The sequence below is a fragment of the Monodelphis domestica genome, chromosome 7 (genome assembly GCF_027887165.1).
Source record: "Monodelphis domestica isolate mMonDom1 chromosome 7, mMonDom1.pri, whole genome shotgun sequence".
NCBI classification, from domain to species: Eukaryota; Metazoa; Chordata; class Mammalia; order Didelphimorphia; family Didelphidae; genus Monodelphis; species Monodelphis domestica.
Window position 1 is genome coordinate 124,862,219 of NC_077233.1, and position 20,312 is coordinate 124,882,530.

Here is a 20,312-nt window from a genome sequence, read left to right on the forward strand (position 1 = left end):
AAGGAGGTGGAAATAGATGCTCAAATGAGATAAAATCTCATGGGATCAAATGAGATAAAATATGTGAAGAACTTTGCAAACTTCAAAGGCCTATAAAGGTTAACAATTATTATCTACCACATAGTTGTTTTAAGGGTAACACTATGTAAACTTAGTCACTAAGAGAATAAAAGTTGTGGTTATGGCTGGTTTAGCTAGCCAGAATGAAAAAGGAAAAAGATACCAGATCTTGGTAGCAGTAATAATAATAATAATAATAAATCACATTCATAAAATACTTAAATGTTACAAAGCACTATTTTTTAACAATATCCCTGGGAAGTTGGTGGCATAAATATCATTCCCCTCATTTTGCAAATGAGGCTTAAAATGTTGTGACTTATCCAGAAATCACATCACACAATGAGTAAATGATGGAGCCTGGGCTTAAATCTAGATCTCCTGAATCCAAGTTGATAAATCAAATAGACAGAAGTTTTGTCTACTTTTTGACCACTTTCCTCATTGGAATAACAGCTGAGGGGTCAGTGTTTTCCTAGAGTATCACTAAACACTGTCTGATAAATGATATTCCCAGAGATAATTTCTCCCAACTGACACACCCATTGTGGTGTCTGTTGTTGCATTTTGGCACATCACTTCTCCTCTACAGACTGTCACTAAGAGCCTTAAAATGCCCTGTGTTTGAAATAGACCATCAGTCAGAGCCTCTCTGAAAGTGTTTGTATTCAGATGTGCAAGGGCCATGATGGATGCTGATGTTCAATGGTCCCCTTTGGCAACATGAAATTCCCTAGATGGAATTTCAGGCTCTGTTGGATCCTGCAGGGAGATCAATGAAATTTGCATCACAAAACATCACTCCTGCAGAGGGTTCCAACTGAACCACAGGGAATGACAGGGTTTTATGGAAAATAATGCCCATTTCATGGCTCACCATGGTATACCTTATTGCTGTTCATGGCGCTACAATGCTTCTGGACACTGCTGGTAATGTGTGGTCTCTGTAAATCACTGTGCTTTTGACTGGTTATTGTCTGTGCTGCATCTACAGCTCTTCTTTAAGAGTGACTAATAGGAATATTTCAGTTTTACGAGAGCAGGGTTTCTTAACCTTTTTTTGTGTCATAGATCCTTTTGAAAGGCTTCAGCCTATGGATCCCTACTCCAAATAATGTTAGATGCTTGAAATGCATAGGATTACAAAGGAAACCAATTATTTTGAAATACAGTGATTAAAAGGTTCTTTAAGAGTTCCCAGACCTCAGGTTAAAGACTCTCAGACATTTTTAAAGATTAGACACAATCTGTCCATGCAAAATCTAACCACTGTCCAAATATAGTTTTGAAAAAGACTCCATCCAAAAAGTAGGACAAGCTTGTTACAAACATAAGCTTCTCTACAAAATGACAGTCACAGGATTCTTAGAGTAAGAAATCATTTTGTAGATAAGGAAACAGATAACTCTGGGGAATTAGATGACTTTCTCAAAATCATAAATTGGCAAGTGGCAGAGCCAGAGTTTGAACTTAAGTCTGCCCCTGTGCTCATCCTCTCCCTTTTTGACTACTAAAATGTTTAATTGATGCTTTAAAAAAAATCATTATCCCTTCTGTAAGTGAGTCCTTCCTCAGAAAAAAAAATCAGTTATAGGGAGTTTGTAAAAATAAAGCCACTGTAAATGTATTTGTACATTTTGAGGTTTTTGTTTTCATATATTTTTGTTTTATGTAATAAAGATACCGGCCATGTCTGAAAATGTATGCCACATTTGCCAGCTATTGTCTATCTCCTCTCTTCCAAAAGGTGAGAGACAGCTTATTATCAACCAAGGGGTTCAAAGGAGGTAATGGATGTAAATATTTTGTAAACCTAAAATTTCTGTAGAAATGTCAGTTATTATAATTAGCCTACAGTCAGTAGGATTCCAGTCTGGTAATGACTTAATTCGCTGAGCTTTCTATTGCACTTCTATTGAACTCAAGCAATATTTTAGAGCAGTGCAGGGTCACGTTTGTAAATAGTTAACAATGAAGCCCCAGAAAAAAGTATGCATATATGCAAATTTAATCTTCATTATTAGGACTCTCTTAAGTCTAGGTAACAAAAAATAATAAATCATTTGATTTGTAGCAATTTTTGACACACAAATTCTCACAATGAAAATTAAATAATCACCTTTCAAAAGCCAATTAAAGCTGACTCCAGAATCAACTCCACAGACTCCCCCTATTACCCAGAATCTCAGCCTTGTGAAATTGCAATTGTTTTTCATTGTTTTTTTTTCCCCAATATTAGACCCTTGGAAGTAAAACCTATTTGTTATATATTTCAATATTCCACATAATGCTAGTGCTTTGGACATAGTAGGTCCTCAAAAATTATTGAATCAATTTGATCATATCTGATGAGATTTTCTACACTATACTAAAATTTTCATATTAATATTGATACATAACTTATAATATTTTCTCTCTTCAAAGAATTATAATGGCCTAAGGTAACTAACATGGATCAAATGAGAGAGGCAGTATTGGGGTAATGGAAAGGACAGAAAATTTAAACTCAGAGGACTTAGAATTCCAATTCTGCTATGTACTTACATGATCCTTTTGAATCTCAATTTCTTCTTGTGTAAAACAAGATTTTGGACTAGATGACCTCTAAGGTTGCTTCCAGCTCCAAATCTATGATTTTAAGAACTAATTCCAAAGATAAAGACTAAATAAATCCTCTCATAATTCCTTCTATTTTGATCTTTTCCTTGGGATTATCAACAGCTCTTGCCACCTTAAATCCTTCTGGAAGGAGACAGAGCATAAATCTTATTTTTCAAAAAAATGTTCCTGCTTCATACATTTCAAAGAAAGACAGGCTCAAGAGTTGCATGGAATGAAATGCCCTGGATGTTTGGAACTGTTAAAGGAAGTACACATTGATGAAATCACAGATCCATTCCAAGTTTTGAAGTATATTATTTCTAGTAGGAATTTATTTATTGGCAGGGGAAAGTAAACACTGTCATCTTACATCTATATCATGAGTGGTTGGTATGTAAAAAACCAGTTAGAAATCTAATTTATGGAGAAATGTTCTAAATTAATTAATTAAATACATTTAAACATTAAAAAAAAAAAAGAGTTTTCAGGAACAATTTAAGGTTCCCTTTCTTTTCTAGTAAGCCTCCCTGATATCTCTTCTCCTAATTTATTGTAAGGGGACTTCTCTTGTGTATACAAATATACACAGCTATAAAGCAAGGATAATAATAGCACCTACCTCAAAGTGCTACTGGGAGGATTAAATGAGTTAATTATTTGTGAAACACTAGCCATAGCACCTGGCACTTAGTAGGGGCTCTATAAATGCATAGTTCCTCTCTCTCCTCTTATATGAAATAGCTTTTGCAACAAATGAGCATTTCAAATTAGGGGAAAAGAATATTTGGGCTAAATGAAAACCAATTATTTCATTTATGGCAGGGGTTTGTAACCTAGGGTTAGAGAACTTAGGCTTCTTTTATATTTTGGTAACTAGATTTCTATATAATTGGTTTTTAAAATATTTCAAGAAATGAATTTCAATATTTAAAAAATCTTATTTAGCAAATATTTAGCAAGCGCTTCCTATGCACAATGCCCTTAGCTAGAGATTAGGAGAATTAGGGTGATATATATGCCCTTAAGAAATATGCAGCATGACAAATATAGAAGTTTATTTCATTTCCCCAACACATAAGATCTACAACTGCTATTCAAATGCCACATTTGACTTGGATCCTTGATTTGTGGCATGATAGGAAGGAAGTTTGTGAGGAGAGTACTGAGTTTGGAGCCAAATGTCATGGGCTTTCATTATGAGAGCTGTCATTTGCTACCTGTGTTATCTTGGGCAAAGTCAGTTAATCTTCCTGAGCCTTAGTTTACTTTCTGTAAAATGAGGGGGTTTGGTGAGATGGTCCATGATGTCCTTCTAGCTCTAAATCTTATGAACTAGATTTAAATCTTAGCTCTGCCACCTTCTGTGACCTTGAGAAAGTCATTAGCTTTCTCTGAGTCTTTGTTTCCTTATCTCTAAAATGAGCATGTTGTTCTAGATTAGATGGGTCTAATATGAGGGCTTTTGACATTCAATCTTGACCACAATGCTTTTGAGTGCAATCCAAAGCAGTTCAAATGTAATTGGGAAATAGTTAACAAAATAACTAAAATTTCAATGGACTATAATAATAGAGCTTTCTAAGTCAATTTGCAACCATATGTTTTAGTGGCCCCCATTTCTTCATACTAAATGACTTCTAAGCTTCCTTCCAGATCTATAATCAATAATTACACATCTAAAAGAATTAAATGAAAGCATCATGTATAAAATAGATGCTTAATAAATGAGAGTTTTCTTGCACCCTTAAAGCAATTATCTGAGTTAACTTTACCAAACATTCACTTATTACCCTCCATTCAGTTACAGAAATACAGGTTTTCAGATTTCTAGATCTGAAGAAACTTCAGAAGTCATCTATATTCCAATCCTTTCTGGAAAAAAGAATATTATCTACAGCAAACTTAATAAGTAATCATTTAGTCTTTGGTAAAGGAACTAGAATGAAAAAGATTCCACTCTCTCCCAGAGCTATTATATCACCACTAAATCTTCTCTTCTATGGGTTAAATGATCGAGTTACTTCAACTGATCACCTCCATACTTACCCTCCTCTAGATCTTCTCTGGCAAAATTATCAACATCCTTCCAAAATGTGATGCTTAGAACGGAATTTGATATTTGACTACAGTCTGACTAGCATAGCATACAGGGAGACAGGCATTTTTTAAAATGACTCCTATGTGTGAAGAGTTGCTTAGCACCTAACAAATATTTTCTTATTTGATATTTACAACAACTTTTTTGAGATAGGTGCTATTTTTAAAAATTATTTTATAGGTGGGGGAACTAAATGAGCCAGACAGAGATTAAATGACTTGCCAAGGGTTATACAGGTAATTTCTTAAGTTGAATTTGAACTCAGGTCTTTCTGATTGCAGGTCTGGTATTCTATCCATTCTTCCACCTAGCTGCCTCTTTGAATGAAGCCTAAAATGACATTGATAATTTTGTCTCCTATATCACACTGTTGACTTACATTGGGCTTTTAGTTGATTAAAAATACCCTTATTATTTTTTAAGCAAACTGTCATTTAACCATATTTCCTTTATCTTGTACTTATGGAGTTGATTCTTTAACCCAAAGGTAAAACTTGATATTTACCCTTATTAAATGTCACTTGCTTAGATTTAGCCCAAAAGTTTATTTAGTTTGTCAAAAGCTTTGTGTTTTCTTATGTGAGCTGATAAAAGAAGGGAAGAATACACATACACAGTTAGGTACAGAAATTCATCTTACCCAACAGGGAAATAAGAGGGAAAGGGAGAAGGGATAAGAAGTATAATAGATTAAAGGATATGCAAAACAGATTCGGAAAAAAGAAGGAGAAATACACAACTAGCGATCATACTAATAAATGGGTTGAACTCATCCATAAAACAGAAGACAGCAGAATGGATTAGAAATGAGAAACAGAAAGATACACATAGAGTTAAGATAAGGAACTGAAACAGAATCTATTATTCTATAGTTAAAGTAAAAAATGGCAGAGATGGCAATAATGATCTCAGACAAAACAAAAACAAAAGTATTTGAAGTATGTAGTAAAAAGAACCACAGGCAAATTTATTCATTTACTCCCTCTTAGTCCTGGATAACCACAAAATGAACAAGAAAGTAAGGAGATGAATAGAATTTTAGAAAAATTAAGTATGAGAGATATCTGGAGAATACTGAATGAGATTAGAAAATAATCGATGTATTCCCAGCTATTGATGTATCTATACACACGCACGCACGCGCGCACACACAAACACACACACACACACACACACAAACTGACCATCTATTCAGGAATAAAAACCTTCCAAAGAAATATATAAAAAGCAAAATTAAATGAATATTTTCCTAATTATCAAGTGATAAGAATTTTATTCAATAAAGGCCTTTAAAGCATAGTAAAAAAAATGGAAACTAAATAATGTAACCCTAAAGAAGAGTGAGTTACAGAAAAAAAAAGAATGAGTGGGTCAAATAACATAAAAAATACACTAAGGATAATGTAATGAGACAACATCTTGTAATCTGTGGGACTTAGAGGAGAATTTATCTTTCTTAACATCTACAAGAATAAAAGAAATATTTTTTTTTAATTGAACATGGAACTAAAAAAAGTACCCCACATTAAATACTAAATAAAACAAAATTTTTCTAGAAAAAATAGACAAACCATTTGATTTAATTTTTTTAGAAAAAAAAAGAAAATAAAATTACCAATATCAAAAATAAAAAGTTGAATTCACAACCAATGAAGAAATAAAATCAATTTTGGGAGCTATTTCATATAACTATCAATAAAAAATGAGAATCTAAATGAAATGGACAAATATTTATAAAAATTCTAAATTGCCCTAATTAATGGAACAGGACATGGAATATTTAATTTTATTTTCAAAGAAAAAAAACTGGATAAGCCATAAATGAATTTTCTGAAGGAAAAAACTCAGGTTCAGAAGGATTTACAAGTCTAATACTAAGTCTACTGAGATACATATGTGATCTATATATGAACACAATTACAAAACACTCTTCATATAAATATAGGCAGCTTAAATAATAGGAGAAATTTTAATTGCTCATGTGTAGGCTTGAGCCAATATAATAAAAATGGTAATATAATATAAATTTATTTACTTATTCAGTGCCACACAAATTAGACTACCAAAGAATTGCTTTATAGAGCTAAGAAAAATAATGACATTCATCTGGAAAAACAAAAAGTCAAGAATATCAAGGGAATCAATGAAAAAAATGAGAAGGAAGGGGACCAGACCTTAAACTATAATACAAAAAAGCAATCTGGTACTGAATAAGAAAGAGAAAAACTGATTAGCAGAACAGATTAGGTATACATTAGACAGAAGCAAATGAGCACAGTAACCTAGTGTTTAATAAACCCCAAGATCCCTTAGGTCAAGAACTCAAGATTTGATTTTAAAGAAAAAAACTGTTGGGAAATCTGTAGTCTGACAGACAAACTCACAATGATGAGTGATTCCTCAACTGATAAATAATCAAAGTCTATAAACAGACAATTTTCAGAGAAAGAAATTCAAGTCATCAATAGCCATATGAAAAAAATATTGGAAATCCCTAATATTAGAGAAATGCAAATGAGACAACACTGAAGTATTACCTTATACCTATTAGACTAAGATGATGAAAAAAAAAGGAAAATGATAAATTCTGGGGTGAAAAGTGGAAAACACAGGTATACTGATGAAGAAGTATACAATAAAACTGCCTGCTACACTCCCAAGTATATCCAAATCAGATTAAAATGTAACTAGGAAGTATTTTTTTAAAAAAATTTAATATAAGAGAACATAGATAATGCTTAAATATGGGTTTCTAAGTCAATATGTTGTCCACAGAAATCCTTGTGTATAATCTAATAGTCCCTATTTCTATTTGAATTTTATAACACTACACTTAGTGCACTCTTGGTGGAGTTGTGACTGATGTTCAACCATTCTGGAAATCAGTTTAGACCTATGCCCAAAAAGCTATTAAACTGTGTCTAACCTTTGAGCCAGTGAGGTTACAACTAGAGATCAAAGAAACAGGAAAAAGACCTGTATGTACAAAAATGTTCATAACAGCTGTGACAGAGGCTGGCACTAGAGAAAGTGCCAGGCTGAAGAATATGTGAAATTGATCACTTCAATGGGGAAAGGGTCCAAGGAGTGAAATCCAGAAGATGAGAAGACTCTGGCGGGGAGAACAGTGAGGCTCTAGGTCTTGAAAAGCCAAAGAGAGAAGTTGGAAAAAAAGACTTTCTCCTGAGGGTTACCCATTTTTCCTACTGGTGACTGGAAAATTTTCCCCTCAACAATTCCTAATTGAAGGGACTTCTGAAGAGAAACCTGAGCAGACTTTACTTCAACTCCTGTTGCCCAGGGGTAAGTCAACCTGACTTTCTCTCAGGGGGCTCAGGCTGCCAAGGCCTGAGTTTCCCCCAAACTCGAGGAGGGAGGGGAAAGGGTTTAGATAGAGACAGAGGTCCCCTTTTCCCACATTCCTTTTCCCATTCTTCCCTGCCCGTTATTCCTTTTGTATTACCTGATTGAGTTAACATTAAAAGTTATCTGTTCCCCAAGCTGAGTGTGAGTGAACAGATCATGAGGAAACCTTTTGGTCTCAAGTAGTGGAGGGGGGACAAGAGGGACAAGAACAAATTGGGGAGAGTAGCTTTAGCTAAAGAGGGGAGGCAGAAGGGGGAAAATCTTCAAAATCCCTCTCCTCTCTCTAAGCTAAACCATTACATCTGCTGTCTCCCCTGAACCTCGCTTTGAGAAGGGGGTTCTTCTCTCTTTCCCCCTCTCCATACCGAAAGTCCAAAGAGACAAACTTCCCTCTTTTATCTTTTTTTATAATACACATCTCTATTTGTAAAGGCAAATAATTGGAAAATGAGGACATGTCCATCAATTGAAGAATGATTGAACAAGTTATGGCATATGAATATTATAGAACACTTTTATGCTATAAAAATCACGAAGGGGATGGTTTCAGGAAAACTTTGCAAAGCATGCTTGAATTAATGTAAAATCAAATGAGCACAACCAGAACAATTTACCTACTTGCAGTAATATTATAATCAACTTGTAAAGATGTAGTAACTGATCAACACAATAACCAAGCAAAATTCATGATGAAACATGCTGTCCACTTTCAAAGAGAAAGCTGATGGTCTCAAGAAGCCAGATTTAAGTGTATTTTCTTCTCTTCCCTTTTTCTACTGTTAGACATTATGAATGTAGGAATTTGTTTTGTATGACTGTACATATTTATTAAGGTCTTGGGTTTTTGTTTTTTGTTTTCTTTGCCATCTCAATGGGATGGAGAAGAGATTTAGAAAATAAAATAGTTACTGGGAAAAAAGGCTTTATACCTGCTGACTTTTTTATCCAACTTATCAATTATTCTTCTTAGTTGAATGTCATCTTCAAGTTTACTTAGCATATAGTATACCTTTGATTGAATCATTTATAAAAATATTAGATACACTTTTTTAAATAAAGAAGGAAAGAGTGACATTGAAGCATTTTTAAATGTTAAAAGCACGGGGCCAATGATAAATCCCTGGAGTACTCTACTGGTACCTCCTTCAAAAATGATCTCAGTGATTAATTACTACCCTTTGGGGCCTGGCTAATCTACTAGTTTTAATTCCATTCACCTAGCATTGCTCTGTCATCTAGCACACATCTCTCTATCCTTTCCTCAAGAATAGTCGAACTTAATTTAATGCTTTACCAAAATCTTGGTGAACTCTATGAATAAAATTCCCATGATCTACTAGTCTAGTAAGCCTGTCAGAAAGGAAATGAGGTTAGTCAGATTGAAGTCATGCTGGCTTTTAGCAACCACTTCTTCCTTTTGTTCTCTGGCCATTCTTTTAATAATAGGTTCTAGAATTTGGTCAGGAATTGAAATCAATCTTACTAACCCATATTTTTCAAGCTCCACTTTCTTCCCTTTTGTGAAATGGGGCACAGTGTTCACCCTTTTTAGTTGTAGCATTTCTCCCATTCTCCAGGATGTTCCAAAGATCACCAATAGGGACTTAGTCATCATATCTTCCTGGTGACAAGTTCATCAAGGGTAGAGAGATGCTTGCTTATTCTCTCTGCTTTCTTGGGTTTTGTATTCCTATAGAAATCTTCTTCTGGCTTTAAAACAAAACAAAATAAAAAAACCCAATGTATCACAAAGTTATTTTTATATTATTATCCTTCTTTGAGAAGATCCAGGTGTTTCACTCAGATCCAATACTATGAACAGTATTTTCCTAACCCTGTGGACAATATTTCTTATACAAAATACTATAGCTTTAACTCTTTTCTTTTTCAGGGCCAAGCTACCACTGTAGAGCAAATTCTTGCATTGAATTAGGGTAAGTCACTAAAATCTCCCTGGATCTCTGTTTCCTACAATGGGCTAATATGTGCTCTAAAGGCTTCTATGTAGTCTAACAATTCCTGTTGATGATTCTACTGTGGCTATGTGTATAGCAGCACTAATATGGGGAATAGACAATAGAAAGAGAGAGACAGCATTCAGGTATGGACTTTTATATGCCATGCAAGAAATCTGTCTCCTGACTTTGTAAACAAAACCTATGCCTTTGCCCATTGTAAGCAATGCCTTCCTGGTCAGACTAAAGTATGTCAGATGAATCCAGACATGGAAACTAGAATCAAAAAGTACTTTGAAGGTTTATGTAGACCAATCCAAATGAGGAGAGCAAGGCACAGAGAAGGGGAGGCACTTGTCCAGAATCACACAGAAAACCAACTGTAAAGCCAGTATTTGGACATTAACCAGTTAATGCTAATTCTAAATTCTTTCCTGGCAGAGGTTGAGGGATGAGCTAGGGAGTCTGAAGGGAGGGAAGCAGGAAGAGAAGGAAAATCCTGGTCTAGCTACTTATTTATTGCCTGGCTTTGTACAAACCATTTATTTCCCTTAAATCAAGTTTCTAATCTGTACTTGATGTATTTCCTCGTGTAGCCATTCTTTTGAATCTCTGATAAAATCCCCACCCACTTATTTTGCGTTCTTGACATAATAATAGCTCACATTTCTATAGTGCTTTAAGGTTTACAAATTGTCTCCTTCACAACAACATGAGAGTTCGGTGATCTATTTTTTTTATTGCCCATGTCATAAATGAGGAAATTGAGGCAGCCAAGTAGCCTGACCTAGCCAGAACCATGCAGTAAATGAGTATCAGATCCAGGACTCACACTTAGACTAATGCCCTTCTCACTACACACACACTGACTCAAATGACAATAAACTGCACACACTGGGTAAAAAGACCGTGGAGAAACACACTGGATTTGAACAATGAATGTCTGAATTATTCTCCCAGTTCCCTACGTGCATTACCTTGAGCAAGTCATGGAACCTTTCCGGCATACCTTCTATATCTTGAGTTTATAATCCTCAAAATTCCATCAAGAAATATATGTAAAGTTAAAAGACTTTCAAGTAAATCCTCATGCATTTTTTGGCATTTTTGATTCTTTGACTTTGATAACAGCATGGAGAAACAATTAAAATGCCTCAATCTATTTTTTATGACACCTTGAGTAATTTTCTTATAGTTGATAGGGATTCAGTTCACATGAGTTCACAACACAGTTCTTATACCTACCTGCAGGAGCCATTTTTTACTAATTATAAGTTCAGAATATATTATCCTCTTTTAAAATTCTATTATCTTATTACAGGCTAAGACAATATTAGTATAAATAGGCGTGCTTTAAATTCTTCTTTTTAAAGTCCTTCCCTACATATTTCTAGTTTGTCTGTAAACTCCTTTTTCCTATAAACTTCTTTTTCCAAGTTCAAATGCGCCTAAGGACTTTAGGAAGACTGAATGTTGAACAAGAGTAAGCAAACTACTCATATAAACCTCTTAAAGGCATAAGGATTCCATTTGGTAAATTACCTTTTGCATTGTGATAAATGATGCTTTGGAATCTTGAAAAAGTAAATGAGGAATCAGTCAACTTCTGGAATACTGCCAATCGGTTTAAGAGTAGATATGTTCTAGCGGAGATTGGTTGTACTATGTCTTTAAATAAGTAAAACAGGTGGTCTCCTCCTGAGTCTGACTGTAGACAGAATAGCAGTTTAAATGAAATATTGAGTGGTAAGGATGCAGGTTGTCTGGAGTGGATGTGAAATACAGCTCTGAATTCAGAATATCACCTGACTTATCCTTTCTTTCCATGGATTTCTGCACACAGGATAAATCCAAAGAAATGCCCAAAGGTTCAATAATGTGCTGCTGGAGCCTTCTTTAAAGGCTGCTCAGTTTAAGGTTCCATGCAACCTTGTAATTAACAGTATTTAATTGTTTTGTATTTTCAATTCTATAACTCGGTTCCAAACTGGTCATTTTTCAAATGTTCTCATCAACAATACAAGAATAAAAGTAGGTATGGGGGAGGGAGGGAAGAGAGAAGGGAAGGAAGAGAAGCCTTTTTGAGAAGGGAGATGTAGAGACTGTACCTAGAGAAATCTATTCAAGATAAACTTGTTATTAATCAGATCAGGAAGGTTAAAAGGATGAAGCCTTAATTTTAGGCATTGAAGGCATCATAAATGGGCAGAAATAATGGCCCCATATTTGAAACTTTAGTCTGATGTAGATAATGCCTGATGATGGGCTGCAAATTTATTGCCTTTGATTCATCATATCCTGTTAAGGACGACTATTTCCTAGCTAGTTCCAGAGACCTTTAAAGTGGGGAGATATGGAGATGGATAGAAGACCTGAGAGATGCAGATAACACATTCAAAACCACCAGAATTCTAGAGTGAAGGCAAGACTCTAGAACTTTAGCAGGAGCTAAAGAGCTGGGGCGGGGAAACCAGAGTCAGTGTAGAGGAATAAAGTCAAATAGACCCATGCCTCTCCCCACTAGGATTATTGTTGATGACCTAGGATGAGTGTTGAAAACCATTACATTGGGAGAAATGGGAAAGACTTTCTAGCAATCTCAAGTGCTTTTCTCTTGTAGGATAGGGAACTCAACTCTGGGGTGGTCCTTGGGAAAGAAGAAGACCTGTTGGAGAGTCAAGGAGAGAGCTCAGTAATGCTGCTGTTTTTCGGGTCAAAAAGGCGAATGTATTTATATTAAATCTATAAAACAATACCCTCACAGGAGGTGAAGATTATTCTATCTTTTGAGTAGAAAAGTAGACATGAGTTACATTCTAATGTTTCTTTCTTTTTCCATTCTAATGCTTCTGAGGAAACTCTCCCCAACCAAAGAGAGGGGAAGGAGAAGAAAGGAGAAATGAAGAAAGCACTGGAAAAGAGAACAGAAGCTTTGGGGAAGAGGAAATGAATCTTCTAGCCCATAGTTATGAGGAGAAACTGCAAAAGTAAGATGCCAGGGTCGCTCCTTTATGTGCTTGACAGGTCCCTCGGATCAAGAGCTGGCAGGACTGTGAGACACTTTGTAAGGCAGGATTATGAGACTAACTCTTCTCTTTCCTCCTGCCAAAAGTTTCAGAGACCCTTTGGCTTCCAGTCTCTCTGGCCTCATTTTCTCTTCCCAGAGTCCATGTGCTTCTCCACGGGTGCTGCCCCCTGATTAGAGAAAAGATGAATGGGGGGGGGGGGAGAGGGAGAGATGAACTCGTGCTGGCCAGCATTTGGCAAAAGATGCTCAGCATTGAGAGGAATGCTATTTTCATTGATAAATAAATAGTAGAAACTTGGAGAGGTCGCAACTTATCCTTGGGAGAAATCAAGGCCACCTTCGTGAGCCCAAGCTCTTGAAAAATGCCCTATGAGTGACCCTTATCATAGTAGGTGAATATAAAAATCCTCCCCCCTGGCCACACACTGTCCCTGCTTCCCCACATCCTTTACTGCCACATGTGCATTTTTTAAAAACATCATTCAGTTTTACATTTTTAAAAATACAATGAGCCTACTGCTGAACTTTTCATCTTCCTCCTGGGTATTTCTCTTCCATTTACTCTAGGAATCATGCCCAGAGAATAGTTTGAGAATGAAATTATACTGAAAATGAAATAAGTTAAGGAACAGCAATCTTTAGGGGCATGATTTCATCTTGCCCATTTTAAGTCACTCGTGGTGCCTGATTACTATAGATTTTAGCACTATTCTATCATAGAAGCATGTCTAAAACATGTTTCTTTTCTGGTAGCAGCAGAAGGAGAAGAATGGGGGCTGATGCTGGGTGTCAAAGTTGTTAGGGGAAGCTAAGTGGTATAGTGGATGGAGTGCTGGGTCTGGAATCAGGAAGGTCTCAGTTCAAAATCCAAACTCTGACACTTACTGGCTATATGACCCTGGACAAATACACTTAATGCCTGTTTGACTCAGTTTCCTCATTTGTAAAAAGGGGATAATAATAGCATTTAACTCCCAGTACCATTGTGAGGATCAAATAAGACAATAATTTTAAAGCACTCAGCATAGTGTCTGGCACATAGTAAGCACTATATAAATATTGTTTATTTTACCATTATTCAAACCCTTAACTTCTACCTTAGTATCATTTCTAAGACAGTAGAGCAGTAAGAGTTAGGCAATCAGAGTTGAGGGACTTGCCCAGGGTCACACAGCTAGAAAGCCTCTGAGGTCAGATTTGAAGCCAAGTCCTTCCAACTCCAAGCCAGGTGCTCTATCCACTGTACTACCTAGCTGCTTCCCCTGTTATTATTAATTAGGAACCAGAAGGACCGAATTCTTTTCCTAACTGTCACTCTAGCCCTGATCAAGGCACTGGGGCATTGGGGATAGAGATCAGTGCTGGACTCAGAGGCAGGAGGCTGAAATCAATTCTGGTTCTGATATGTATTCATCGTGTGACCTTAGGCAAATCACATAACTTTTAATTTTTTTTTTATTTAATTTAATTTAATTTATCATTTTCCTTGTCTGTCAAATAGGGGAAGGAGACTTAACTTATGATTTCTTTGGTACAGAGAATTGCCTCTATCAATAGAGATCAGCCCCCTTTCTACAACTTCTACTCTTAATTAGAGCTTTAATTAATTAAGCTACTCTTAAGTAATACCCAGTATTAGAGCACTGAGAAAATCCATGATCTACTCAGGTTCACACAACAAATATGTGTCAGAGGCAAGACTTGAACTCATGGTTCTGCAGACTTGAAAACCTGCTTTCTCTCCGCTCTCCCTCATAAGGTTATTGAGATCATATGAGATACTATCTATAAATAGCTTCACTGTACGTATAAACTGATATGATAATATGGGCTTTCTACCTACTGTTTCTAAGCTTTGAGTATTATTTATAATATCGGAGTTCAGATGAAGGACTCAAAACCATTTTTCTCAGTAAATGATGGCTAACTGTGAATATATTGAAAGCAAAGAATAAAGGTGTTAAAGATATTTTAAGAGAAACAGAAAAGAAATAAAAATAATTATCAAACCTCCTATTTACAATCAAATACTAGCAAAACTGAGAATCTAAAGGAAATGGGTGAATATCTACAAAAGCATAAAAACTCCCACATTAATAGATCATAAAAACAGAGAGCTTAAATCAATTTCATAAAATGAAATTAAGCCATAAAAGATAAACAGAGAAGTCAGATTTTTCAGGTGAATTCTGCCAAATGATTAAAGAGCAATTAATGCCTAAACTCACAAATTATTGTCAAATGCTGGGGGGAGGGGGAAGCACTCTACCAAGCTCCCTCTATGAGATAAATGGGTTGGAAAACCTAATGAAGCAAAAAGAGGAAATTACATGCTAATATTGATGCAAAATTCCAATTTTAAATCCTAGCCAAAAAAAAAAACAACAACCCTATAGCAATATAGCCAAAAAATATACACACTATGTATAAGTTTTATTCTAGAGGTGCAAAGATGGTTCAAAGTTAGGAAAATAATCAATATAATCATTTTTAAATCTCATGAGCTAGGTATCAACTTATTAAGAAATACTCAAGTTTTATATATAATACAATTATAAAATACACTTTTAAAAATAACAAATAACCTGAGAGATATTAATTGCTCATGGTTGAGCAGTACCAGTATAACAAAATATTGGTAATTAATTTATAGATATAAGACTATGCCAATTAAAGAATTAAAAGACTATTTTATAGAGCTATACAATAATAATCACTTTGATGAATAGAGTCCAGGATTTCAAGAGAAAGAACAATAATAACAACTAGCATTTATATAAAGCTTTAAGATTACAAAGTACCTTATAAATATTATCCTACTTTATTCTCACAACAACCTTGAGAGATATGTGTGTAATTATACCCATTTTACAGTTGAGGAAACTGAGGCAAACCAAAGTTAAATGAATCCATGCTAGTCTGAGGCAGAGTTTGGATTTGGGGCTTCATGACAATGGACCCTTTTTAAAGTGTTCTATTTTTATCCTCTTTCCCTGCTATTAAGTGCCACAAGTTTCACCTGTTAATTATAGAATTTTGTGACCATGCTGGAAGACTTTTGACTACTATTTTGCCAACGATTTTCTATTTATACCCCTTCCTTGGTACCAACAGGTTTCCCGACATCCCCTTTTACAAATCTCCAGTAAAACAACACTTAAAAAACATTTGTCTGATTTTTAAAATTATTTAAGTTGATACTCAAAGCAATAAATGCTTGAGAACTTGTATGGGAACTGGGCTGTTCTCCTTTTCTTTAATGCTGCCATATCTAATGCCCCATATCTAAGTCCCCCAGTATGACTATAAGAAGCCATAAGCATGATAATAATAATTATTATCATTAGCTAACATGCACTTAGTGCCTACTATTGCCAGGTACAATGCTAAGAACATCACTGTTAGCATCTCTTTTTGATCCTCTCAACAATCTTGGGTAGTAGGAGCTACTATTGTCCCCATTTTACAAATGAAGCAAAGAAAGGTTTTCTATACACTATACCACCTAGCTGAACAGTCCAAGGAACCATGGGAAGAAACATGTAAACTGATGCAGTGAAATGACTAGCAGCAAGAAAACAATATGAATCATGATGACTATAATCATGTAAACAGATCAATCAAGTGAAACTAAACACCTTGAAATTAAAATGACCAAGCTTGTCCCTAAAATAAGAATTGAGGGGAAAAAGTCTTCCACTTTTTATTGCATATATTGTTAGAAGTGGGTGTTGTTCGATTTTGCTGATTTATTTTTGTTTCCATCAAAGGAGAGAAAGTGTTGTATAGTAGTTAGTGAGCTGCCCTAGGCACCAACAAGCCCTGCCTCTGAAGGGAGCTAGTTGAATGTCCCTAGATGAGTTATTTACCCTCTGGCCAACCCTCTCCAACTCTTGCTTTGCTTATTTTTCTTAGAAGTGAATACTCTCTGAGTAAATAGGGAAGGAAGTTGTTTTTCAGTTTTTCAGACACTCCCTGACCCCAGTTGGGTTTTTTTTAGCAATGATACTAGAGAAGTCTGCCATTTTCTTCTCCAGTTCATTTTACATATGAAGAAATGGAAGCAAACAGGACAAAAGAGTCTTGTTCAATGTCACGTGGTAGCAAGTGTCCGAGGCCATATTTGAATTCAAGTCCTCTGACTCTAGGTCCAGTGCTGTATCCCTTGTGCCACAGAAGCCCTAGGAAAGGCATGGTGGAGGTCATACTTCATAAGCATTGTGATATCAAAATCTACATTTTTTTTAATGTTAGAAGGAGAGAATAGCAATGGGAAGAAAATTGAATCAGAAATCCTAGGTTTTTAATTATAGTTCTACATATATGACCTTAGGCAAACTATTTTTTTTCATCAATTTGTAAAATGATGAGTTTAGAATAAAGGATACAATGGAGACCATCTGGAGAAGAGTGACCAGAAAGGTGAAAGCCCTCCAGATCAAGCTCTATGTGGAACAGCTGAAGAACTTAGAAAGGGTTAACCTGAAAACAAAACCTCTCCATGTAGAGAGCAGGAAAGAAGTCCTTAAATCTTTGTCCAGCTATCATGGAGAAGTGGGATGAGACTAGTTCTGCTTAGCACTGTGTAATTAGAAAATCTTGAACCCTTAGACTTCATCTCCCAGAATCCTTTTCCCTTCATCCATGTAGTGCCCTATGCATATTATTTTTAAGTTCAGTAACTCCGCCCTTTTCTCTCTCTTCTCTCACTACCATGACTGAGTTAGTTCCCTTTTTACTCTAGCTTTTTATTTTAGTTATTATTAATAAATCTTATTAAATATAATACTTGGAGTAATTGGATATTAATTTTAAATCTTAGAGATCCAAAGGGCAGAATCAATTTTGGAAGGGTTATAGGTAACAGATGACCAGATTTATGTTCAATGTAAAGAAAAATTTCCTAACAACTAAACCTGTCCAAAATGTTAATGGGTTGCTTTATTTCATAATGGAGTTTGTATTGCCAGAAGTCTTCACACAGAGGCTAGCTGACTACTTTTGAGATATAGTATAGAGAGGATTAGTCTTCAAGTATCGTTTGGACTAGATGATGATGATGATGATGATGATGATGGATTCCAATATTTACATAGTTCCTTAAGTTTTGCAAAGCGCTTTGCATATGTTATTTCATTTGGCCTTCATAATAATCACCTAAAGTGAGTACTATTGGTATGTTCATTCCCATTTTGTAGATGAGGACAAGGCATCTACCAGAAGTTAAATGATTTGTCCAACATTACATAGGTAATAAATATACAAGGTAGGACATGACCTCAGATCTTCCTGACTCCAAGTTCTATGTTCTACTCTCTCATCCCTCTGAGGGTTCTTATAACTCAGAATTTCTTTCATTTTGTCCCTCCCAAGCTTAAATCCTATGGTCTTACACAGCATCGATCCATGAGACCAATTTTACATTGAGAGTTTCTTCAGTCCGTTTCTGAAATACATGCCCAGTTACATCCATTTGTGACTTGAAGGGCACTGCAAAAAGCTACAATGAGGTAGTTAAGTGTTGCAGTGGATAAAGTGTTGGAATGAGAGTCAGGAATACCCAAATTCAGATCCGGTCCAAGACACTTACTCAACTGTAAAAGGGGATTCATAATAGCATCATCCTCATAGGGGTTTTGTTAGGATTAAGTGAGATATTTGTAAGGTGCTTGGCACAAAGACCAGCATACAGTAGGTACCATGTAAATGCTTATTCCTTTCCCTTCCTTTCAATCCCTAAATTCACTTTTAACCTGCCTTATTAACTAATATTCCCACCATTAGTTACTTTAAAACAGCCAGGGAAAGCAATAAAAGATACGACCAGAGTGACTCTTTTTTGCTCTGAGGTCATAGGCTCAGATGTTTGGGGGCTGAAATGAATCTCAGAGGTCATCTACTCCAACCCTCTTATTTTACAGATGAGAAGACTTGAATCTCTCCCAGGATCCCCATCTGAAGTGGCTGCAAGACTAGAAAAATGCCCTTTCATTACTCATAAGACCCCATTGGGATGTCTCCACCTTGTGCCATACCAATCTCAATTTTTTTCGTACCTGCATTCTTTAGACCTGATTATACTATAAAGTGATGACTCTTATAATTTAATCCTCGCACACTGATAAAATATTCCCAGTTGAATCTGCTCTTCTGAGTTCTCTACATGCATTGAAATTTAAAGCCATACTAATGCTCAAGGATAGAAGTAAATGTTAAAATATAAAAACCCATTTTATTTTTATATGTTTATGAATTTATTACACTCTGCCCCCCTGGAGCCAGCTTTATTTCAGACTCCATTAAAATAAAGAATGATATGTTACCACTGTTTGCCACTGGTCATCCTTCTCAACGCCGAGGGCAAGAACTGAGGCTGGAATGCAGACAACTTTTGATTAAAAAAAAAAGTTATGTGTTCTGTTTACTTTTCCTTCTTGACATTTTGACATAAATCCCCCAGACAGATGATTTCTCCATTTCTCCATGCATCCTCTGCTGTTATCCTGATTTAGAGGAGACACCTTTGCCAAGTTCCCATCCTCTGCAGTTCTTCCCTCTAACTCTTCAGGCTCCAGTGCTACTCCCAACTCACCATTACTGAAGAAGAACATCAAACCTGACTTATGAGAAGTCCACAATTGCATGAAGTAACAACAACAAACACTGATTAGTGCCCTACTCTGTCCTTGGCACTTTGAGAAATACAAATTTGGGATATATAATGGACCTTGTCCTCAAGGACTTGAGAATCTAGCTGCAATTAGACACAAAAATAGACAGCTACAGCATCACATAACAAATGTGGTTTTTAAAAATAAACCATAAAACCAAGATCAAGTTGAGGACCAAGGTAGGGGGATGAGGTCAAGGAGCTTAAGGCTTCCTGGAGATGACATTCAAATTGGACTTTTACTTGCTAATTAACATAAATTTGTTTTGTAATGGCAAAAATGAGTAGGTTTTAGGTATCTGGTAGCAATTAAGCCAGTAAAGATGAAAAAGGAAAGGTCAGAAAGTCAGGCAGTTTAAGTAGAACACAGAGTATATGAAAGGTTATAATATAAACAGAAAATGGAAATGTAGGGCGGTACCAGATGATGGATTGGGGACCTTGAATGGCAAGCCAAGGAATTTTAACTTGATTAAATCCACTGAGCTATAGGGAACCACTGAAGATTTTTGAGCAGAAGAGTAACAGATGTGA

At 35.7% G+C, this 20,312-nt stretch overlaps 1 long non-coding RNA gene across 1 annotated transcript; it reads left to right on the plus strand.

Moving 5' to 3' along the window:
• The first annotated feature begins 12,578 nt into the window (after positions 1-12,578).
• Positions 12,579-19,430, plus strand: LOC130455406 (uncharacterized). Its single transcript, XR_008913350.1, has 2 exons — positions 12,579-13,067; positions 19,030-19,430. It is a non-coding gene; the product is annotated as an uncharacterized LOC130455406 (long non-coding RNA).
• The last annotated feature ends 882 nt before the right edge of the window (positions 19,431-20,312 follow it).